Source organism: Giraffa tippelskirchi, chromosome 6, assembly GCF_054371585.1.
Source record: "Giraffa tippelskirchi isolate mGirTip1 chromosome 6, T2T-mGirTip1v1.2.pri, whole genome shotgun sequence".
Classification (NCBI taxonomy): Eukaryota; Metazoa; Chordata; class Mammalia; order Artiodactyla; family Giraffidae; genus Giraffa; species Giraffa tippelskirchi.
The window spans coordinates 133,371,293-133,393,324 of record NC_137280.1 but is presented as its reverse complement, the minus strand read 5'-3'; the positions used below and the strand labels follow the sequence as shown (position 1 = coordinate 133,393,324).

General features: G+C 44.2%; 1 protein-coding gene and 2 long non-coding RNA genes across 7 annotated transcripts in view; 1 reads left to right on the top strand and 2 right to left on the bottom strand.

Moving 5' to 3' along the window:
- Positions 1-22,032, top strand: part of LOC145508659 (uncharacterized) — a 106,581-nt gene that overhangs the window by 47,921 nt on the left and 36,628 nt on the right. For both annotated transcript variants that reach the window (XR_014055512.1, XR_014055513.1), the window contains 4 exons: positions 13,914-14,063; positions 14,920-15,085; positions 21,228-21,344; positions 21,829-21,965. This is a non-coding gene — a long non-coding RNA (uncharacterized LOC145508659). The remainder of the gene's footprint in view (positions 1-13,913; positions 14,064-14,919; positions 15,086-21,227; positions 21,345-21,828; positions 21,966-22,032) is intronic.
- The window catches only part of AFAP1L1 (actin filament associated protein 1 like 1), a 69,065-nt gene that overhangs the window by 44,866 nt on the left and 2,167 nt on the right, over positions 1-22,032 (bottom strand). The gene's annotated exons all lie outside the window — the stretch shown is intronic.
- LOC145508661 (uncharacterized) lies at positions 628-6,874 on the bottom strand. Its single transcript, XR_014055515.1, has 2 exons — positions 3,367-6,874; positions 628-1,536 (listed from the first exon to the last, which is right to left on the bottom strand). It is a non-coding gene; the product is annotated as an uncharacterized LOC145508661 (long non-coding RNA).

Below are 22,032 nucleotides of genomic sequence, written 5' to 3'. Positions count from 1 at the left end.
CCTAGGCTGGGATAACTAGGTTAAGATGCTTGCAGAGCACTTTGTTTGGTGCTGTGCCTGGAGCCATCAACAGGGCCATATTATTGGTGTTGTTGCTGCTTCCTAATATTTCCCAGAATTGTGCACGCTCCAGGGTATTGACCAGAGAGTATTTAGTGACAGATCTGCTATAGCTGTGGCAACAGATTTTGTGAGGACATGTCTTAATCTGTGCCTCAATCATAGTAGATGCCAAACAAGCATCCATTCATTGACTATTCTGATGACCCAGTCCAATACTCTGATTTTAAAGATGTGGAACATGAGGGTTCAAGAGTTTATCTGACTTAGCTACAGTCACACAACTAATTGAAAATAAGAATATCTAGTGTTAAATTTGGAGAAGGAAATGGCAACCCACTCCAGTATTCTTGCCTGGAGAATCCCAGGGATGGAGGAGCCTGGTGGGCTACCGTCTATAGGGTTGCACAGAGTCAGACGCGACTGAAGCGACTTAGCAGCAGCAGCAGTATTAAATTTACACTAGGTTTGATGCTTAGATAAGTCATAGAAGAGTGGCTGAGAACTCAGGGTATACACAATCTGGGCCCCCTCCCAGCTCTGCCATTTTCTGCTTGGGGAAACATCTTTTTTTTTTTTTTTTTATTGTTTTATTTTATTTATTGGACACGCAGCATGTGGGATCTTAGTTCCCCAACCAGGGATCGAACCCATGCTCCCTTCATTGGGAGCTCAGAGTCTTAACCACTGGACCACCAGGGAATCCCTTGGGGAAACATCTTAACTTTCCTTAGCGTTCAATTCTTCATCTCTAAACAGTGGGGGTAAAATAGTAGCTGCTGTGCATGGTCACTGTAGAAATGAAATAAAAAGATACATATGGTGCTCAGTGAACTCACTGGCATTCTCTTCATTTGTGTAACCCCCCAGCAGATTCAGGTGTGCTGGGCACAAGGGAAGGGAGTTCCCAGGGCAGGAGGACATTGTGGGATTCTGCAAGCGCCCCCCTCCCTACTTGGACTGTTTACGGCCCTGGGCCTGACACTGAGCGTGTGTGGTTATGGCAATTGGAGGGAGTAGAGCCCCTTTCCTCAGAGTGCTCCCCTCCCAAGGACTCCCTCCATGCCATGTGGAGGGACAGCATCTTTCAGCTGGAGGGGCAGTGATACAGCTCAGAATCCTGTCCCTGCCATCCCAGGAAAAATCTCCACTAGTTCCTACCCCACCCACCTCCCACCTTTGCTCCTGGTCCAGGTCATCTCTGCTGTCTGTGGGCAGACGGGGCATCAGGACAGCGTTGCCTTATTTGACTAGAGTTTATTTAGAACCATGAATACATTTCATTAATTGTATTTGATTTAGTTGAGCCTTCGGAGAAGGCAATGGCACCCCACTCCAGTACTCTTGCCTGGAAAATCCCATGGACGGAGGAGCCTAGTAGGCTACAGTCCATGGGGTCGCTAAGAGTCGGACACGACTGAGCAACTTCACTTTCACTTTACCCTTTCATGCACTGGAGAAGGAAATGGCAACCCACTCCAGTATTCTTGCCTGGAGAATCCCAGGGATGGCGGAGCCTGGTGGTCTGCCGTCTATGGGGTCGCACAGAGTCGGACACGACTGAAGCGACTTAGCAGCAGCAGCAGTAGTTGAGCCTTAGGGGGAGGTACAGTGAATTCCAATCAAGAGAAACCAGGGAGAAATGGTCTAATCATTGTTCTAAGTCTTCATTTTTTTTTTTTTAACCAGGTGGGACAGAGGGGCATAGAAATCCAAGAGTTGATAACTGTTCACAGGGATGCAAAAAAGTTTGTCAAATAAAATTAGAAACTTACTTAAAAATTTATCTAAGATTATACCACTCTGTGCTTATTGTTCCTGGTGAATACCCAACTAAGACTAAGATCGGTTTTCTCTCCACTCCTACACCCTCCCCACCTAAGTGAAAACAGCATGAGGTGGTAGAGAGCAGAAATTTAAGCCACAAGCAAAAAGCCCTGCCGCTTGTTCCCAGGACTGCATCCCTGGTGCAGCTTAAGTGAAACCCTGAAGCAAAAGGCCTTCATTACAACCAGTATGGGCTCCCAGTGCAAAGAAGGTCAGATTTATTTAGAGACTGAAAGGTAAAAGGTCTAATTTCCATGACAAAAAGCAAGTAAATAATACTTCTTCAGCAAGCCACAGGAATAAGAAACCCTGTTTGGGTTCCTACCTAGTCAGCTGGTGGGCTCTTTGACTTGTGATCTCATTCCTGGGCACCTTTTAGTCTCTGAAATTTACAAAAATGCTTGGAAATAGCTTGCAAGTTATAATTTGATTAAATGCAAAGCAGTAGGAGGAAACCAATTTCTCTTTTCCCCACTTCACTACTTGACAAGCCTCTTTGGGACTAAAATAACTCATCCTTCTTTGTTATCAAAGTCAGAGAAAATGCAAACAGTATGGCTGAAAAATGAAAAATAGGAAGAGTTGTCAGAATGTGGTTTTATGAAGGGTATGCAGTTTTTCTTTTGGTTTACTCAAATTTCCTTTCTCATTTCCCAACTGCAAAATAACCCAATTTCCATCTCATAAAGGTTCCTTACCTGGAGAAAGAACTAGTACATTCCTTTAAAACCTTTTCAACATGATTTTAGAGATGACATTTAGTATATTGTTTTAACAACCTAGCCTATCAATGAGGTATGACCCATTATAGCAGTGGGGAGTTAACTCACCTTAGAAAGGAAAGCAGTATACTTAGTAGAGGTGGTCTCAACAGTTGGGTAAGAGGAAAGAAGGAAAGAGGAGACTTTTCTGTGGCCTTCCAACCCTGCATGCCCTTCCAGACAGACCTTTCTCCAGGCTGCTTTCTGCTCTGTTCCTCAGCCTCTTAACCCCAGGTCTCTGCATATGTGGTTCCCTCTTCCTGTCAGAATTCCCTTCTCCTGCTAACCAGTAATGGCCCCCTTCAGCCCTCTACTCACTCATGACTTTCTCACAGACCTTCACTGTCCTCTTGACCACATGCTGCTGCTACTGCTGCTAAGTCGCTTCAGTCGTGTCCGACTCTGTGCGACCCCATAGACGGCAGCCCACCAGGCTCCGCCATCCCTGGGATTCTCCAGGCAAGAACACTGGAGTGGGTTGCCATTTCCTTCTCCAGTGCATGAAAGGGAAAAGTGCAAGTGAAGTTGCTCAGTCGTGTCCGACTCTTAGCGACCCCATGGACTGCAGCCCACCAGGTTCCTCCGTCCATGGGATTTTCCAGGCAAGAGTACTGGAGTGGGGCGCCATTGCCTTCTCCGCTTGACCACATACACTCCCTCTATTTTATGCTGTCATAGCATCACTCTCCCTGTGGTACTTCTCGTGGTGAAATGTTACACTTCTCACTGACCCTCTGGATGGATCCCTGGATGAAAAACTTGAGAATGCAGAACCCATGGGACTGACTCTGAGGGAATTGAGTATCTGAGGATTTTGGTATCGGTGAAGGTCCTGGAACCAATTCCCTGCAGATCCCAGAGGATGGCTGTATGTAAATACGTATATCTCTGATTAGCATCTGTTTCCCCCACTTGAGCCTTAACTCCTTGAGGGTAGGAATAGTGCCAGCTTTTGCTAGTGCCTGACACAGATACGTGCTTAAGTATTTGTGGAATGAGTAAATTCTTGAAGCAAAGTTTTCTTAAGAGTTGATAAAGTCCAACAGCTAGTTAGACAAAAGCTATGACAAACCTAGACAGCAAATTAAAAAGCAGAGACATTACTTTGCCAACAAAGGTCTGTCTAGTCAAAGCTATGATTTGTCCAATAGTCATGTATGGATGTGAGAGTTGGACCATAAGAAAGGCTGAGTGCTGAAGAACTGATGCTTCTGAACTGGAGTGTTGGAGAAGACTCTTGAGAGTCCCTTGGACTGTAAGGGGATCAAACCAGTCAATCCTAAAAGAAATCAGTCCTGAACATTCATTGGAAGGACTGATGCTGAAACTCTAATACTTTGATCACCTGATGCGAAGAGCTGACTCATTGGAAAAGACCCTGGTGCTGGGAAAGATGGAAGGCAGGAGGAGAAGGGGACAACAGAAGATGAGATGGTTGGATGGCATCACCGACTCAATGGATATGAGTTTGAGCAAGCTTCAGGAGATGAAGGACAGGGAAGCCTGGCGTGCTGCAGTCCATGGGGTCGCAAAGAGTTGGACACGACTGAGCAACTGAATAATGACGACAGCTGGTTAATGTCTAGTTAACCATGTTTGTTCTCATGGTGACTCAAGATAGTAAAAAAGATGCTTGAAAGAAAAAACAAACAAACAAAAACCCAAAATACAGGTAGCAAAAAGCCCCAGGGTACAAAAGGGAGCAGAAGCCCAGTTTCTCATTTGGCTAAGCTCCCCAAACCCTGTTTGTCTGAACTTGTATCCCTCGTGTGAATATGGTTTCCAGTTTATTTAGTGATGCATGTTTTGCAGTTTGTGGATTTTAATCGTAACATATAAATAATAATTGTTAACATTAATATAGGAACTAGGTGAGTTCAAGTCTTGTTCCCATTTTCTAGCTGTATACCTTTGGGACAATTATATAAACCACCCGATGTACATCACTGGTGACCTGTGAAGCTTATCTACCTGAGCAGTGGACCCTAGTACAGTGAGAATGTGCCTAAAACAGTGTCTGGCACATAGTAAGTACTCAGTACATGTTAGCTATTTACATTATTTTTCCTTTACTATTTTATGTCATACCCTGCTTTAAGAGATTTACATGTGTTCTTTACATAATTAAATTATGAATTTTGGTAAATTCTTAACGAAATTCATAACTTAATTCTTATAGATGTGGGAACTGAGGACTGCAGAAGGGGAAGAATCCTGAGGCCATTTGGAGATGCCTCTCCCAGTGCTCCTTCAGAATGCTGCTTCCACCTATACTAAGTCCTGCATTAACTCTGCAGAGAGGCCCCCAGCCACACAGGTGAGGCTGGGGGAATTGACCCTTCACTTCATGGGTACAGAAATCCCTCCTTCCTCTGCCACAGTTTCTTCCAAGTTATTGCAGATCTACCCATCTGGGGCCATTAAGATGTCTCACTTCCTTCCTCTGAATTTACAAACACTTCTTGGAGTCCAAATGAAGGCCAAACAGTGGGCAGGACATTGGAGGGGGCCTCACTGGTTGGACTAGCATTGTTGATCGCTAAAACAAATACATCCTGTTGTCCTAGAGCATACAGGGAAGACTGTGGTTCATGTGGGCTGGAAAAGAATAAAAAAGGAGCAGCAAAGAAACCCAGCTGCAAAGCCAATGCCTTGTGCTGACAGCTTTCCAGGAGTTAAATATAGCTCCTGTGTGAGGCAGTCAGAGGGTTGTCGAGGTCACCTTGAAAGGCTTTTGTGTGTGATAATTACAGCTTATGCAGGAAACGGAATATCCTTTATGCTGAAGAGAATAGTACAGTTTGACTCCTTGGGAGAGAAACCCAGAATCCTGAGGGAGGTGGAAAAGAAGAGTGGAGGATTTGGGATTTGGTAGGAGAACCAACTCTTTGGAAAAGACCCTGATGCTGGGAAAGATTAAAGGCGAGAGGAGAATAGGATGACAGAGGATGAGATGATTGGATGGCATCACTGATGCAATGGACATGAGTTTGAGTAGGCTCTGGGAGTTGGTGATGGACAGGGAACCCTGACATTCTTCAGTCCATGGGGTTGCAGAGTTGGACACGACTGAGCTACTGAACTGAACTGAGGGGAGTATCTGGTTTGGGTTCTGACTCCTCCCACTTGCTGGTGTGGAATCTGGAGTAAATCAGCTCCTCAGAGCATTATCTTCCTCTTCTGGAAGAAGGGATTTAGAATCCTTGTGTGTGGGAATCCTTTGTGGGAGGGGAAATGGGCAATGGTGGGGTAAGGGTTTGTAAACTGTGGGGATTCTTACTGGGGATCCTCTGTAGCACAGTTCTGTGATGTACTCTTGTTTCAGGAAGTTAAGAGGTCAGAGAGGTGGCAGGTCAGTGGAAGCAGGTTGTGGGGATGTTTTGGGGTGACTCTGTTCTAGGAGGTGGGCCAGGGTGACAAGCTCATGGAAGCCCTGCATCTTAATGGCCTTTTGAGCAGCAGCTCTGCCCACATCTTGTCATCCACCAGGACAGCTCTCATTCTGAACACCTTGTTTCTCAGCCCTGGGTGGCCAGGGAAGTGGTTGTTCCCCCTCATCAAGACATTTCCAGACAAGAGTGGGGTGGGGCAAGGAAATAGCTTTTGGCAGTGGGGCTGGATTCTCCCAGAATTGTTCCTTTGTGTGCAGATTCCTCCCTGTTTGGCTCACAAAGGAAATGGTTCCAGGAGGAAGTGGAAAACTGTGACACACACGTGCTCAGCCCTCACACACAAGATGGCAGCTGTTTCCGCTTGGTGGAAGTCCCTACCAGCTCCTTCACTGAATGGAGTAGCCTGGGATACCGGATGATAAAGGCAGGGAGTGTTTTTGAGCTCTTAAGTGATGTTCCAGATGTTATGCTAAGCATTTTGCATGGATTACCTCATTTAATTCTCATAATGGCCCTGTGAGGTAGTTACTGTTCTTACTCTCTGTTTTATACATAAACCAAGTGAGGCTCAGAGAGGCACAGTTGTTTGTTTAAAGGCACATGGCAAGCAGAACCTAGACCTAAGTCTAGGGCCTAAACTTCTAACGTTGCATCATAATTCTTTCTGGCCACCTTCTTCTAAAAGAAGTTCCCTATCTCCAAAGCTTGCTAGAACCACCAGTGAGCCACTCATGACCACTCCCCACTAGTGTCCCTTCATAGGATGGGTGCCTGGTCTGAGGCCTAGATGGAGCGGGGCTTACCGTTCTGAGAAGTTCTGAGAAATCTCACCAATTTCCTGCAACAGACACTGAGGGTGTCTGGCTAGGAGTTTGCTAATAATGCTGATAATAATAAAGATAGTCAACAATGACAGTGAATGTTTATTGAACACATTTTACAATGTGGGCCTAACACTTTTATTTCTTTAATAAATTAGGACCTCAAGTGGACAAAAACTGGATTAATCCTAATCCTTGTTTCATGAGACACTGTCATCATTGGTCCATGCATGCTTCGTTTTTATTTATTTATGTAATCAGTTATTTTTGCTAATGTAGTAAGTGCCCACAAGTCCACCATTCAAAGCAGAATCCTGGATCTAGACAATATCATACATCTAACTGTGATCTCACGCTTCTGCTTACCCTCTCCCAGTCTGTCATCGTGAATGCTGTATTCATCACATCCTTGTTTTCCCTTATACACTAGATTTACCCATAAAAATTTAAAAATTTTAGTTGTCGTAAACTTTATTAAAAGGGCATAATGCTATTGGTAATTTTTTGTGACTTGCTCTTTACTGTGATACTGCTAAGGTTTATGGATATCATTGCCTGTCATTGTGTTCATTCATTGTGCTGTATGATATTCCATTGTGAGAATATTCTCCATGGCTAATGCTCTGTGCCTATTATGTTTATTTCATCTTTGCAGCAACTGCATATGGTAGGAGCTCTTCTTATCTCAGTTTTACTGACAAGGAACTAAGGCCTAGAGAGGCTAAAGAGCTTGCTGGAGGTCATAGGTGCCAGGTTTACATCTTTCTGGCCCTCACTGTACACTGTGTTTTGGTGTAGAGGGGAAAACACAGGAGCTGGAGCCAAAAGCCTAGGGCCCAAGCTCCATACTTACTGGCTGTGTGGGCTCGGGCAAGTTGCCTCTATTTCCTCAGCAGTAAAGTGGAGTGATGGTAACTGCTGTGTCTACCTCTCAGGCCTGTTGTGAGACTCAAACCTGACAATATCGTGAAAAGTGATAGTAAACAGTCTGTAAACGGAAGTTTTATAAATTGGTATGTTGTGATTAATGATCAGTGTGTCATCTGCTACCCCCTTCCCTCAATCAAACAACAGAACATGTGTAGGATTCAAGAGATGAGCATCCCTATTCAGAAAGGGAAGGGTTAGGTTGACAATCAGCCCATAGAAACCTTCATGTGATTAAAGAATTATAAAATTATCAATAGAAGCTTCAGGCTGCACTAATGGGAACGGTGTATTTATCTTCGTTCTGTTCAGTAGAGTTTTAAAACTTTTTTTTTTTTTACTATTTATTACCTGTTTTCAATATCTGAGGCCCCGCCCCACTACTGTTTGCTTGTGGTGTTTCCTTTGCATGTCTTGTTCTCCAGCTACTATACTATATGACCCTGGGCAGGTTACTTCACTTTTCTGTGTCTCCACATCTGAATAATGGGGATAATAATAATACCTACACCTTACAGGGCTGTCATGAGGGTCCAGCGAGGTGTTATATGAACTGCTTAGAACAGTTCCTGACACATACCAAGTTGACTAATGTTGTTATTTAAACTCCCCCCATTCCCTAGACAGTGCCCATTTATTCTTTGAGAATTAGTTTTAGAGGCCACTTCCTCCAGGAGGCCTGTCCTGCTCTTCTGGACAGGTGAGGTTACCTGTTAAGAGCCTCTAGGGCGGACAGTTTGTTCAATGACCTCCATTAAAGTGTGAACTGTGAGAGTAGAGATGATGCCTGATTTAATATCTGCCGCTGCTGCCCGGTGCCCAGTACCGTAATGGGCACAAAGCAGATGCGCTGCAGAGAGATTAACTAGCAGCCCAGAATTCAGAGGAACAACTGCAGATTAGGGAGGGAGCTGCTAATTCTGCCTGTGACAGCCATTTCCAAGAGCAGAAGGGCTTATGGGGATGGGGGAAGAGGGAAGAAGAGGCAGACTTGTTTTTTGGGGCTCTGGAGGACAGTCCAGACCAGCAGTGGCAGCTCCAAGACCATATTATTAGGCCCACTGTATGTAGGAACTTTCCAGAAATTTGAACTAAGAAGAGAGCCAGCTATCCCTTCCAAGAGGGGCTGAGTCTTGGTGGACTGCCTCTTGGCAGGAATGTGGGGGTGAGTTAGTATAGCGGGCAATTGTGACACTGGGTGACTATGGTGAGAAGCACACAGAATCCTACCTGGGGTTTGTCCTCCCTAGCCTGGCGACCCCAGGCAGGTGACATCAGTTTTCTCATCTGTGAGGTGGAGGTAATAAGACCACTCATGTCAGAAGGTTGTGGTGAGCAGAAAGGGAGATAACATAGAAAAAGTGTTAAGCTCTGTGCCAAGCACATATGAGACCTCCTGCAAAGGTTGGTTGTTACTATTAATGTTGTTGATGTTGTTAATAATCACAGGGGATTCAGGTATCTCCCAGAGTTTAGTCTAGACATTCTAGGTGGGAGGCTAAAGGCTATGCTCAGAATGGCCACCCTGCCTGCTGCCCAGGTGGTAAGTCCATCCTCTTCCCGCTCTTCCTTCCTTCCTTCCCCTTGCTTGCAAAAGCCTTCCAGTGCTGCTGCTGCTGCTAAGTCACTTCAGTCGTGTCCGACTCTGTGCGACCCCATAGACAGCAACCCACCAGGTTCCCCCGTCCCTGGGATTCTTGGTTTATGTTCTGGGCCAGGCCCCTGCGAGTGCAGCCCACAGGGAGCCCAGCCACCCCCTGCAGGCTTTGGGAGATGCCTAGAGTGATTTCCTGCCTCCAGAGCTGGATGTGAGATCGAGAAAATGATGGTTGAAGGTCCCGAGAATGACTGTTTTGAGTCTTGAAGAACCCTGGACAGATGTCTCTGCTCTCCTATGAGATCAACAATTCTACACGCTCTCTTTGAAATGGACAGTGTGAAGTTTTACGTTTTTCTGTTCTTAAGCAGGAAGGTGAGTTAGTCTTACAAAGTTTGCTGCTCACATGCAGTATTTGCTGCAGTTCCTAACTGGTCTCCTTTCTCTAATCTCTCCCTTTCTACTCGCACATGAACTTTAATTTTCCCTAAGTGGCAACACACAGTATAACCCCCTCCTGCTCACACCTCGTCAGTAGCTCCCCAGGGCCCAGACACCAGTTTCCTTTGTGACTCAGATGATGAAAGAGCTTCATATGCTCCCTATACTCCCTGTGGTTTATTCCCTCTGTAATTCCATCCCTTTCCAGGATGGGCAGGCAAGAAGTGAGAGGAATCCATTCTGATTTTTAAAGAAAGGAGATCATTTAAAGAAAGGAGATCATTTATAGAAGTGTTGTTTAAACATTGGCTTTTTTTTTTTTAATTGTGTGCTTCCTGCATGCTGAGTGCTTTTCTTGCAGAAATCCAATTGTCCCCCATAGTCAGACAGGAGATTGTTATCTCCATTTTTAGCTGAAGAAACTGAGACCCTGGATTAAATAGAAGGAGTAGAGCGGGACTCAAACCCTGGCAACCTGACACCGCAGCCAGTGGCTCCCACAGTATGCTGCCTCTATTATTAGTTACCAGTCACACCCGCAGTTGTGGACCTGGAGGATAAGGCCCTCCTCGAGGCTCCATTTTTCCTCTGCCTGCTTCTCTGGGCTGTAGGCACACTGAGCAGCTTGTGCTCTGAGCATGCTTCTGTGCCTCTCCCCTTTCGACTCGCCATTGTCTCTACTTAGAATGCTGATCCCCCAGTGTTTGTGAGGTTCCTGGCTAAAAAGTGTCCCTTGAGTCTTCTGAGCCTTTATGTATTCTCTTTAATGGACACTAACTAGATATGACTTCATGTCACAGGCATTGGTGACAGTCTTAGTTTTTCTGCCTCACTAGGAGGTTTGGGGTGTAGGAACCCTACACTTCCCCCAGTTACCCCTTAGAGCTACAGCTGGTTGCTGGCTGGAGGTGAGGAAATGTGATCGGTCCCTCTGGCTTCCCAGCACACCCCTAGATCAGTTTTGTTTGTGCTTCAAGTAAAGCTTAAAAAAAAAAAAAATCCCACTTGGTTTCATATCAGCTGGATCTACCCTTTGCAAACTCTTCAACAAGAAGGGGCAAGAAGAATAAATATTTATTCTACACATGAATAAATCTGATTCCATCTTCAAAAGAAAGCCTTAGTATAAATTATCATAATTTCTCCATTATAAGATTTCCCTGATTTAAAGATATTTTATCTATTAAATAATAGCTTTTTGAAAAAAAAACAAAAAATGAACAAATTGATGTAGCAGATTTAAGATATGTTCTTTCAAAAGTATGTTTTGGTATCAATGAAGTATTTTTAAGAATATGGTCCAATTCAATTTTGATATTTTTCTTTTGATTCTGGTGGTCTTAGAAAAAAGTTTCTTAAGTCTTGACTAAATCACCATGAAGCACAGGCAGGTGTCAGCGGTGTCCCAGCCCTGAACCTGTGGGGTTGCTGGGTCAGCAGGGGCACGTCAGGCCAGTCATGTACCAGTGGCAGCCCTGAGGCCCCCAAGGCCAGTGGACAGACTTTCTCCCCAGCAGAATTCTGTGCTCCGCTGACACCTCTTGACCACGTCAGTGGTTCTGGGGAAAGCTGACTGGGAGCCCATCATGTGACCTTAGGCACGACACCACCCCTTGAGCTTCGGTTTCCCTGGTTGTAAAGTGAGAGGCATAAGATTAGACAGGCAGTTTTCAAATGTTCTGCAGATGGAGCTCTGGGGTCTGGGAGGCTTCTCTGGGGGCTGCCTTGGGAGTAGGAAGATGGAGTGGACTGTACTCAGTATTTTCATTCCCACTTCCCCCAGAGCAACTCTTTGTTTAAGATTTTATTTGCAGAAGGATTCTGAGGCTAAATGTAGTTTGAAAAACACTGGTAAATGGCATTCTGGGGCCTTTCCAAATATTAGTCTTGAGTACGCACTCTTGAATGATCTGAGGACAGGGCTTCATTCCTCAGCCTGGACACACCCTCAGAATCTTTCTCACCACAGTGCTCCAGGCAGACACTCCCAAACTCTACAGATTAATTCAGGGGTTAGCAAACATTTTGTGTAAAAGACCAGATAGTACATATTTTAGGCTTTTCAGGCCACACGTGAGCCTCTGTTAACAACTACTCAACTCTGCTCTTTTGGCAAAAAAGCAGCCATAGACAAATCAAAATGAATGGACATGGTTGTGGACCAATACAACTTTATTTACAAAAAGACGTGGGGGTCTGGATTTGGTCTAACAACCAAGGTGTACTGCTACCTGTGCTGTGATGAACACTTCGATCTGACAGGTGAAGAAACTGAAGCCCAAGGAGGAGATTCAAGTAACTGGATTTGGTCGGGATTCCTGTACCCCGGTCAGCGAGCATGCTTTCACCACTCCACACTGCTCACTTAACCATAACCCTTACCCTGATTTGGACTGTGGGCATCTGAGATTGCATGATTGAGGGAATGGTGCCCAGAAAAGACACGTGCCCCACTTATCCCTCTCAGGAGATGAGTTTTCCCCTAGGTTTTTAGAGGGCTATAAAAAGCCCCTGAGCTTGCCTCCTGTGGGACGTTCTGTCAGTAAATTCCCCAGAGCTGGAATGACTGCAATGTGGTGCCACATTCTGCCCCCTCTGCAGCCTGACAGCTGTGCAGGGAGAAGAATCAGGGCTGGCAGGCTCTGCACCTCCACCCCCACTTGGGGTGTGGCTGGGATTCCCCGAATGGAATTTTAGGTGGAGGGCAAAACCCAGCCTGGGCCCTCCTGGGGCAGGATCTTTGCCAGTTCCAGGTTTCTTGAATTCTAAACGCCAGAACTACAAGGGCCACAGTGGGAGGAGTGTGAAGGGTAAGAAATAAAGTCTCACACTAGCTGCCTGGCCATACCATTCACTGATGGAAGGTGTCCCTCCTGGAACTGTTTAGATTCCCTTTCCCTCCCCTGCTTCCCACCTTTAAGTCTTCTTTAAGTCTTCTCACCTATTAAGTCTTTGTGGCTTATCTGGCAAGTCCTTCACGTAATAGACCTGGGAATGCCTCTCTCCACAGGACAAGCAGTGGAGAGCGATGGTCAAGAACTTAGATTTGGAGGTGGGCAGGGCTGGGTATATAAATTGACCTGTCTAGGCCTTAGGTTTTTCATCTGTAAAATTGGGATATTTTAAAAAAATACATGTATGACATATTTTAAAATAGGTATTGAAAATACAGTAAATAAACTTAAAATGCAACAGATGGCAAAGTCATGAACATTCCCATTGAATTCCATTGGGAGATGTGGTGGTGATGAGTCAGGAGGGCTCAGGGAAAATAAATATCACAAATATATCAAAAACTTCAAATTATTGTGCATTCACACACTGACATGGGCCACAAACATGCTTCACAGGGACTGTACTTATCAGTCTACCACAGAACCAGATTTTGCCATAAACTACAAAATTTTTAATACAAAGTTGTATTTACATCTTTCTAATTTATATACATGCCCTAGCTGTGATTTTAAAAAATAGAAACTACACATTGTACAGACACTCTCCCCTTACAACTGCTGGCAACATTTTTGGATGGAATTTCTCCCTCAATAAAATTAATGGCATATTTTATACACATGAAAGTTAAACTGCATCAGCTTCATGATTGTTGAGAGGACTAAATGGCTCAATGTACATATGTAAACTGCCTGACTCATGGTGAGTGCTCAGTTGGCAATTATTATTAAACATCTGTTATGTGCTAGACCCTGGAAATAAGATGTAGAGACAGTCTCACAGCACAGGCTTCATATATACACAGAGGAGGCATTTAAGTTAGTACAATACAATATTCTAAGAACTGAAACTGAGGACGGTGGTGGTAACCCAAAGTCAGAGGGAAGGTCCAGGGAGGATGTGGTAGATAGTTTTCATGGAGGTGATGCTGAGCAGTCTCTTTCAGGGAGAGGGAAAAGCAGAGGCATCTTTTTAACCTCAGTTTTTGCATCAAACTGGGAGAATGTCTCAGCTGACCACTTCACAAAGCTTTTACCACAGTTAAGTCATTGAAGAGAATCTCAAGGCTGAAAGGGTCCCAGAGAAAGGATTTTAGTGGTCAGTTCTCTGTTTGAATATCCCTGCTGTTACACAGGCTCCTTCTGGCCCAGCGTGACCCCGCTGTGGATGACTGCTGAGTGAGAGCCTGTATGACTGCCAGAGTTGCCCAAGCTCTAAAGGAAGCACCCATGATGGACAACCCCGACACTGCGTGGGAAAGGTCACAACTGCCGAATGTGAAAAGGTTTCTAGAAATTAAAAGTTTTATAAAAATGTATGTACTTATGTTGCAGAAGTGAGTGACTGAGCCATTCGCTAGGACATGGTATTTCTGCTTCTCTGTCCAGATCCATTTCTCTGCTGGCACTGTGTGCTTGGCACATTTATTGGAGGTTTGTCCTGTCAGGCTAGAGTACCCATACCTTGGGAGTCCATGGTGGAGGGCGGGGTGGGGTTAGGGAAGAAGCCTTGAGAAAAACACGGTGTGTTTCTGAAGTCCACTGCACAAAGATTTTTTGGGGGGAGGTGTTTGTTCAGGTATGTTATGGATGATAATAGAAACTTGTTTGGCTTTAGATAAAATGAGACGCTTCAAGCTTTCAGAAGACACTTTGGGTAACAGACCAAACCCTAGAATTTCACTTGATTGAAAAGTGTGAAAGGCAGTGCTGGAGCAAGTAATCAAGGGAGGTGTTTGAACAAGGTCAAGGGTCCTGATAAACCTGTGCATGAAAACAGCAAGCACGTCAGACTCACCTGTGAGCTTTGCAAAAAGTACATGCTCCCAAATCTCACTCCAGACCCACTGATCAGACCTCTGGGGGTATATTTTCAGTAGGCTTCCTGGAAGATGATGATTCTTCCAGCTGGATTCGAGAACCACTGCTTTAGACAAATAAAGAGTGGTCCTTACGGGAGGCTGGAGAGGTGAGAGGAGAAGTAGGAAGCTCTTACAGGAGATGACAGGATATTGGAGAAGAAGCCGTCCAAGATACATTTTTCAGTAACAGTTAACAGAATTGGGGGTCTGAGTGCAGAAAGGGTGAAAGCAAAGGAAATGATGAATAATGACAAAGTCTATGTTTCTGTCCCTAAAATAGGAATCATTGAAATGGAAAATCCTGGAGCTGAAAGTGGCCTTACCCAGCTCTACTCTGTGAACTTTGTATTTTTTCTTTTATTTATTCATCATCTCAGCAGACATTTTTTGCACACATACTACATGCAAAGCATTACCTTAGATGCTGGAAAAGAATCGTGAACAAGGTAAGAAGGACCCTGCCCTCATAGAGCTCACATTAACAGCTAATTAATTCCTATAATTAATTATTACTGTGAAAATGGCAAAGATCTTGCAAAGGTGGGCACAATAAGGGACAGAAATGGTATGGACCTAGCAGAAGCAGAAGATATTAAGAAAAGGTGGCAAGAATACACGGAAGAACTATACAAAAAAGATCTTCATGACCTAAATAACCATGATGGTGTGATCACTCACCTAGAGCCAGGCATCCTGGAATGTGAAGTCAAGTGGGCCTTAGGAAGCATCACTATGATCAAAGCTAGTGGGGCTGATAGAATTCCAGTTGAGCTATTTCAAATCCTAAAACATGATGCTGTGAAAGTGCTGCACTCAATATGCCAGCAAATTTGGAACTCTCAGCAGTGGTTACAGGACTGGAAAAGGTCAGTTTTCATTCCAATCCCAAAGAAAGGCAATGCCAAAGAATGTTCAAACTACCCTACAATTGCACTTATCTCACACGCTTGCAAAGTAATGCTCAAAATTCTCCAAGCCAGCCTTCAATAGTACATGAACCGTGAGCTTCCAAATGTTCAAGCTGGATTTAGAAAAGGCAGAGGAACCAGAGATCAAATTGCCAACCTCCATTGGATCATTGAAAAAGCAAGAGAGTTCCAGAAAAACATCTGCTTTATTGATTATGCCAAAGCCTTTGACTGTGTGGATCACAACAGACTGTGGAAAACTCTTAAACAGATGGGAATACCAGACCACCTAACCTGCCTCCTGAGAAATCTGTATGCAAGCCAAGAAGCAACAGTTAGAACTGGACATGGTTCTAACAGACTGGTTCCAAATAGGGAAAGGAGTATGTCAAGGCTATATATTGTCACCCTGTTTATTTAACTTCTATGCAGAGTACATCATGTGAAATGCTGGGCTGGATGAAGCACAAGCTGGAATCAAGATTGCCGGGAGAAATATCAATAACGTTAGATATGCAGATGACACCACACTTATGGCAGAAAGCGAAGAAGAACTAAAGAGCCTCTTCATGAAAGTGAAAGAGGAGAGTGAAAAAGTAGGCTTAAAACTCAACATTAGAAAACTAAGATCATGGTATCCAGTCCTATCACTTCATGGCAAATAGATGGGGAAACAATGGAAACAGTGAGAGACTTTATTTTCTTGGGCTCCAGAATCACTGCAGATGGTGACTGCAGCCATGAAATTAAAAGACGCTTGTTCCTTGGAAGAAAAGCTATGTCCAACCAAGACAGCATATTAAAAAGCAGAGACATTACTTTGCCAATAAAGGTCCATCTAATCAAAGCTATGGTTTTTCCAGTAGTTATGTATGGATGTGAGAGTTGGACTATAAAGAAAGCTGAGCGCCGAAGAATTGATGCTTTTGACCTGTGGTGTTGGAGAAGACTCCAGAGAGTCCCTTGGATTGCAAGGAGATCCAACCAGTCAATCCTAAAGGAAATCAGTCCTGAATATTCATTGGAAGGACTGATGCTGAAGCTGAAACTCCAGTACTTTAGCTACCTGATGCAAAGAACTGACTCATTTGAAAAGACCCTGATGGTGGGAAAGATTGAAGGTGGGAGGAGAAGGGGACGACAGAGGATGAGATGGTTGTATGGCATCACCGACTCAATGGACATGAGTTTGAGCAAGCTCCGGGAGTTGGTGATGGATAGGGAAGCCTGGTGTGCTGCGGTCCATGGGGTCACAAATAGACACTTCTGAGTGATTGAACTGAACTGTGAAGATGGTAACCAGTGAAAAGTACAGAGGGCTAGGGATACCTGTAATGGGGGATGTAGCGTGGGAGACAGGGAAAGATTGTTTTGAGGAAGTAATATTTGAGCAGCTTGGTAAGGATGAGAAGGAAGGAGTTAACCAGGTAAAGGTACAAAGGCCATTGTGAGGAGAGTCCACAGTAAGACGGGGGCAGGGGCCCAAAGGGAGCTGGTAAAAGGCAGGGTGGTCCTTGAGGCCACACAATTGTAGTCTGTATTTTAAGAACAGTGAGAAACCACTAAGCAGTTTAAGCACAGCAGATCTATAGTTTTAAATAATTGTCTTTAATTGTATGAGGCCCTCTTCCCATATTCTGTCCACAAGATAATAGATAATTCATAAGTCCTATTAAAAGCTATGATACATATACATTTGAATAAAAGATGAATGCTTCAAGGTAAAGTATATACTTCTACAAGTTCTTTTCTCTAGTTTTCAAAAGGGTCATGCCTATGGAAACCTCTTGAATTGAGTGACAGTTGTTCTAATTTATCTACTACTGTGGTCCAGATAGGAGCCGTTCGAGGACTCCCCGATCTGTGTCCACTCAGACTCTGCCTCATTATGTTTCTGGGCATCTCTTACTCTGTCACTGAATAGCTCTTTTCATTTGTTTGCTTCTTCCAGACTGTGCCTCAGTTAGTCCCTGTTTAACCTCTTGTATAGCCTTCTGAAGACTCTGTCTAATACACTCCTACAGGACAGCTAGTTTGAGAAATGATCCCATATCCCCCCTTCAAATTTAGTTTTATTCACAAACAGCCCCATTTCCTTCAATAGCTCCTCACATTGTTGTGTTGTTAATAGAAAAAAGAGAAACAGGAAGGGTGATTTGATTTGGTGGTGAATAAGATGAGTTCATAATTGGGTCACTTGGAGGATGAGTTGACTTCCAAATGGAAATATACCAGAAGCAGGAGCCAGTGCAGGAGTGGAGCTCAACTCATGGCTGAAGATAGACACTGAGAGCAGCCCTCAAAAGAGGCTTGGTTGTCTGCAGCACTAATGTAAAGACGGGGCAAGAGTCATCATGCAAGAAAAATTGAGCTAGAGAAAAAGATGGGAAATAACAATTAACAAGGGCTTCCCTCGTGGCTCAGCAATGAAGAATCCGCCTCCAATGCAGGAGACGCGGGAAACATCGATCTGATCCTTGGACTGGGAAGATCCCCTGTAGGAGGGAATGGCAACCCACTCCAGTATTCTTGCCTGGAGAATCCCCATGGACAGAGGAGCCTGGCAGGCCACAGTTCATTGGGTCACAAAGAGTCAGACACGAATGAAGTGACTGAGCACGCAGGCAGGCACCTGTCATGGGCCAGGCACTGGTTGCTGGACAAATATTACCACATTGCAGTTTCCTAATCCTGGGTGTCCTTCTTCCTGCTTTGCAGACTAGAGGAACAAGACTTAGCTGGGTCACTTGCCTTAGAGCAAGAGAAGCCCTGAGGCCATGAGCACCTATAACAGTGGGACTGGAGGCCAGGCAGGAGTGGGGTGGGGAAGGAGAGACAGAAAAGGCTTCTGGCAGATGGGTGGAGCAGTGGTTATTTCACCTAGGTTTATCTGATTCCAAAATCCATGCTTTCTCCATCTTTGCAAATAGGAGAATCCATTTAGAACAGAACTACAGAGAAGCCTGGGAGATGGGGATGAGAAGAGGTGAAAAATTAGACAAAATAGAAGCTGCTTGTGACTCTTAGGAGGGGGCTTTCGTCAGAAGGTGTGATTGGAAGTAAGACTGCAAGGAGGGAAAGAAGTGTATGGGGAGAAACAGGAGACTGTGTGGTGGGGGGGTTTTATTTTTCTGTTCAATTGCAACGTTTTTTTAAAAGGGTAAGATGGGTATGAGAAGCTAATGATATCCCAAAACGGTTATTTTTCTGAACCTAAGATCAGAATGAAATAATGATAAGCTCTTGGCAGAGAGTGGACAGGGAGGGCTTACTTGGCAGGGTACTCACTCATGTGAGCAGTAGAGTTTGAAACTGATATTTGAGGGAGAGGCAGAAAAAACCCTGAGTGGGACAAGGAAATAGAAGTGGTGCCTAGTGACCAACAGAAGCCTCTACAGAGAAGAGGGTAAGGTTAAATTCTATGCATACGCTCAGTGCAGAGTGTGGCTAAAATCCAAGTAATTATATTTGATAAATGTAATATCTATCATCTACTGAATGCTTCCTAAGTGCTAGCTTACATGCATCATCTTTCCCCACGACACTCCAAATGAAATGAAACTGGCATTCAGAGAAATTAAGTAATTTACTCAGTTCATACAAGATCATACAGCTAGAAAGCTGTGGTCAAAACCTAAGTTTGTCCATTCTCTGAACCACTCAGCTGTACTGAATCTCCAGGCTAACAAGATGACCTTATGGAACACATTTGGAAGAAAACATGGGTGTGTACTCCTTTCAGAAGAACAGTAATTGATAGGAGTAGAAAATGAACTCAGATATCAGGGAAGAGGTATGGGAATTCACAGCCTAGGGGACAGAAATTGGGCAGTGAGTCACAGAGGGGACATGGAGGGGAGCTCATTGTAGGAATGGCTATGGGCTGCTTGGCCAGTGGAAGCCACAGATAGGGAAGATGTGACTTTCCTAGTACAGATGTCAAAGCTGGTCCACCAAAGGCAAGACACGAGTGGGTTCTTCTAGCATCTCTTGAACGATAGAAAATCTCATTTAATGAGACAGGGCGCTCAGGGCTGGTGCACTGGGATGACCCTGAGGGATGGGATAGGGAGGGAGGTGGGAGGGGGGTTCAGGGAACACATGTACACCCATGGCTGATTCATGTCAAAAACGACTACAATACTGTAAAGTAATTAGCTTCCAATTAAAATAAATAAACTAATTTAAATCTCATTTAATGAAAAGCAGAGCTTCAGATTATGTCTTAAATTGCCCAGGAGACAACATAATCTCCCAGAGAATATATATAATTCAGCAAAAGAAACTCCCATCTTGGGTTGAATGCAACTAGTTAAAAAAGAACTAGTTGTAGAAAGGAAAGGAACTTTGGTAAAATTGATTGCTTCATATGAGCTAGGCATATCAGAACCTTGGGCATTAAGAAGGGAATGAGGGAAAATTTAGACCAAAGACTTAAGCAAAACGACTTGAGAACACTAGAAAGTTCACAAAAGCAAAATTGTGAAGATACAACTGTAGTCAGCAGGCACGAGTAAATAGCATAAATAAGAGAAAATAGACATGTTGGCCTATGTACTAACATTTTGTCACTCAGAAACACTTGTCAGATGGTTCTGTTATTGCATGTCAGAGATGGATTTTCAAGAGACAAGCACCATGAAGGAGCTCCAGGATACAGAGATTATGACATGGCCCCTGTCTTTGAGTTGTATACGAAGTTGTCTAGCCCAGTTCTTAAAAGAGAGTAGGAACTCAAAAGTGTCTTCAGAGTAAGACCAGTTTGGGGCCAATAGAATTTTATTATGTTAAGTGTGGTTTAAAAATGGCAATTATTACTGTAGCCAGCATTTATTGAATGGGACTCATATGCTAGGCATTGCTTGAATTATTTTCCGTACATTTAATAACAACCTCACAAAGTAGGTATCATCAGTATCCATATTTCATCTTTATGTGAGGATAAAGAGTTAAGTGATTGGTTCTGTAGAAGGTGGTGTCCATAGTCATTAGTCTATAGTGAAGGTGCTACTTTCACCAGTGGCTGATTCTCTTTGTATGATGTTCATGAATTGGGGAAGTCCTGCTGGAAGGAATTTCCTTATAATGTAAGGTAAGTCATTTCTGTGTCTGTTACTGCATCATATGAATCCTCCTTTACTCACGGGAAGACACATATCCTGTTAGAAGAGAAAGCCTACTTCCTAGGTTTTCATTCTCAAGTCAGTTGACTTTGATGCCGAGCTTTTATGCTGTAATTGCTACTGAAGATCTGAACGGTATGGTTGTGGCGTAACGGAGGTGCCCGGACTTGCAGCAAGAAGATGTGGTGTCCAAGCCCTGTTCTGTTCTAGGGCTTGGGCAGGTCACTTGCCACTGTGGAGTCAGCCAGCAGCCAGTTTAAGATCAGGACTTTGGTTCAAACCCAGTTCTGTCTCTCACATGCCGAGTGACTGTACAAGCTAACGTCAGTGCCTTAATCCTGCTGTTATGGGTTGAACTGTGCCCCTACCTCAGATCCATACACCGAAGTATGGAAATTCTAACCGCCACTGTGACTGCATTTGGAGACAGGGCCTTTAAGGAGGTAATTCAGGTTAAACGAGGTCATAAAGGTGGGCCCTAATCCAATAGGACTGATGACCTTCTAGGAAGAGGAAGTGATACCAGCAATCTCTGTCTCCTTTCTCTCTGTGCACAGGGAAGAGGCCATGTGAGGACAGAGTGGGAAGGCTGCCATATACAGGCCTGGATGAGAGGCTTCACCAGAAATCTACCCAGATGGGACCATGATCTTGGACTTCTAGCTTCCTTAACTGTAAGGAAATAAATTTGTTTGAGCCACCCAGTCTGTGGTATTTTGTTATGGCAGCCCTAGCTGACTCAACACTGCCAAACCTGTCTTCCTGTGAGGTAGGGATTAACAATAGTACCCAGTCATAGCCCTATCCCATTGCTTGTTCCAAGAGAAGCCATGAAAAAAGTTGAGCATGTTGCCTGGCTCATGATAACACCCTGACACCCTGATGATTTCACTTGTTACTGTTATTAATAGTGAAGTGTGGCTTCCTTCCCTGGGCATGACAGTCTCACTCCCCACATGGTAGGTATGAGGGTGAAATGAGACCTGTGCTTCTTAAAACCTCCCTGACAATGGAAGAGAGTGCTCACACCCTCCTGGGGATATGGGCACAACAAATTTCCACCGGAATGATTTCTAAAGACTCACATTTTATCTTAAAAACCCACACAAATTTTGTGTTCTCGTTCATATGCAGTTGTGTTTGCTTTAATTCCTACAGCTTTTGCAGTAATTTCTTAGGGTGGACCACCGAGTTTCTAGACAGATGACCTCGTCCTGTGTGCCTCATCCACTTCACTTGCATTTGAGAAGGCCTTTGCAAGTCACGAAGCACTGTTCTGATGTGAGCATTTGGTGGTATGTATCTTTCAAAATCAGCATTACAGCTATTCAACTTTGGGTGCACTATAAAGTGTGTTTCATG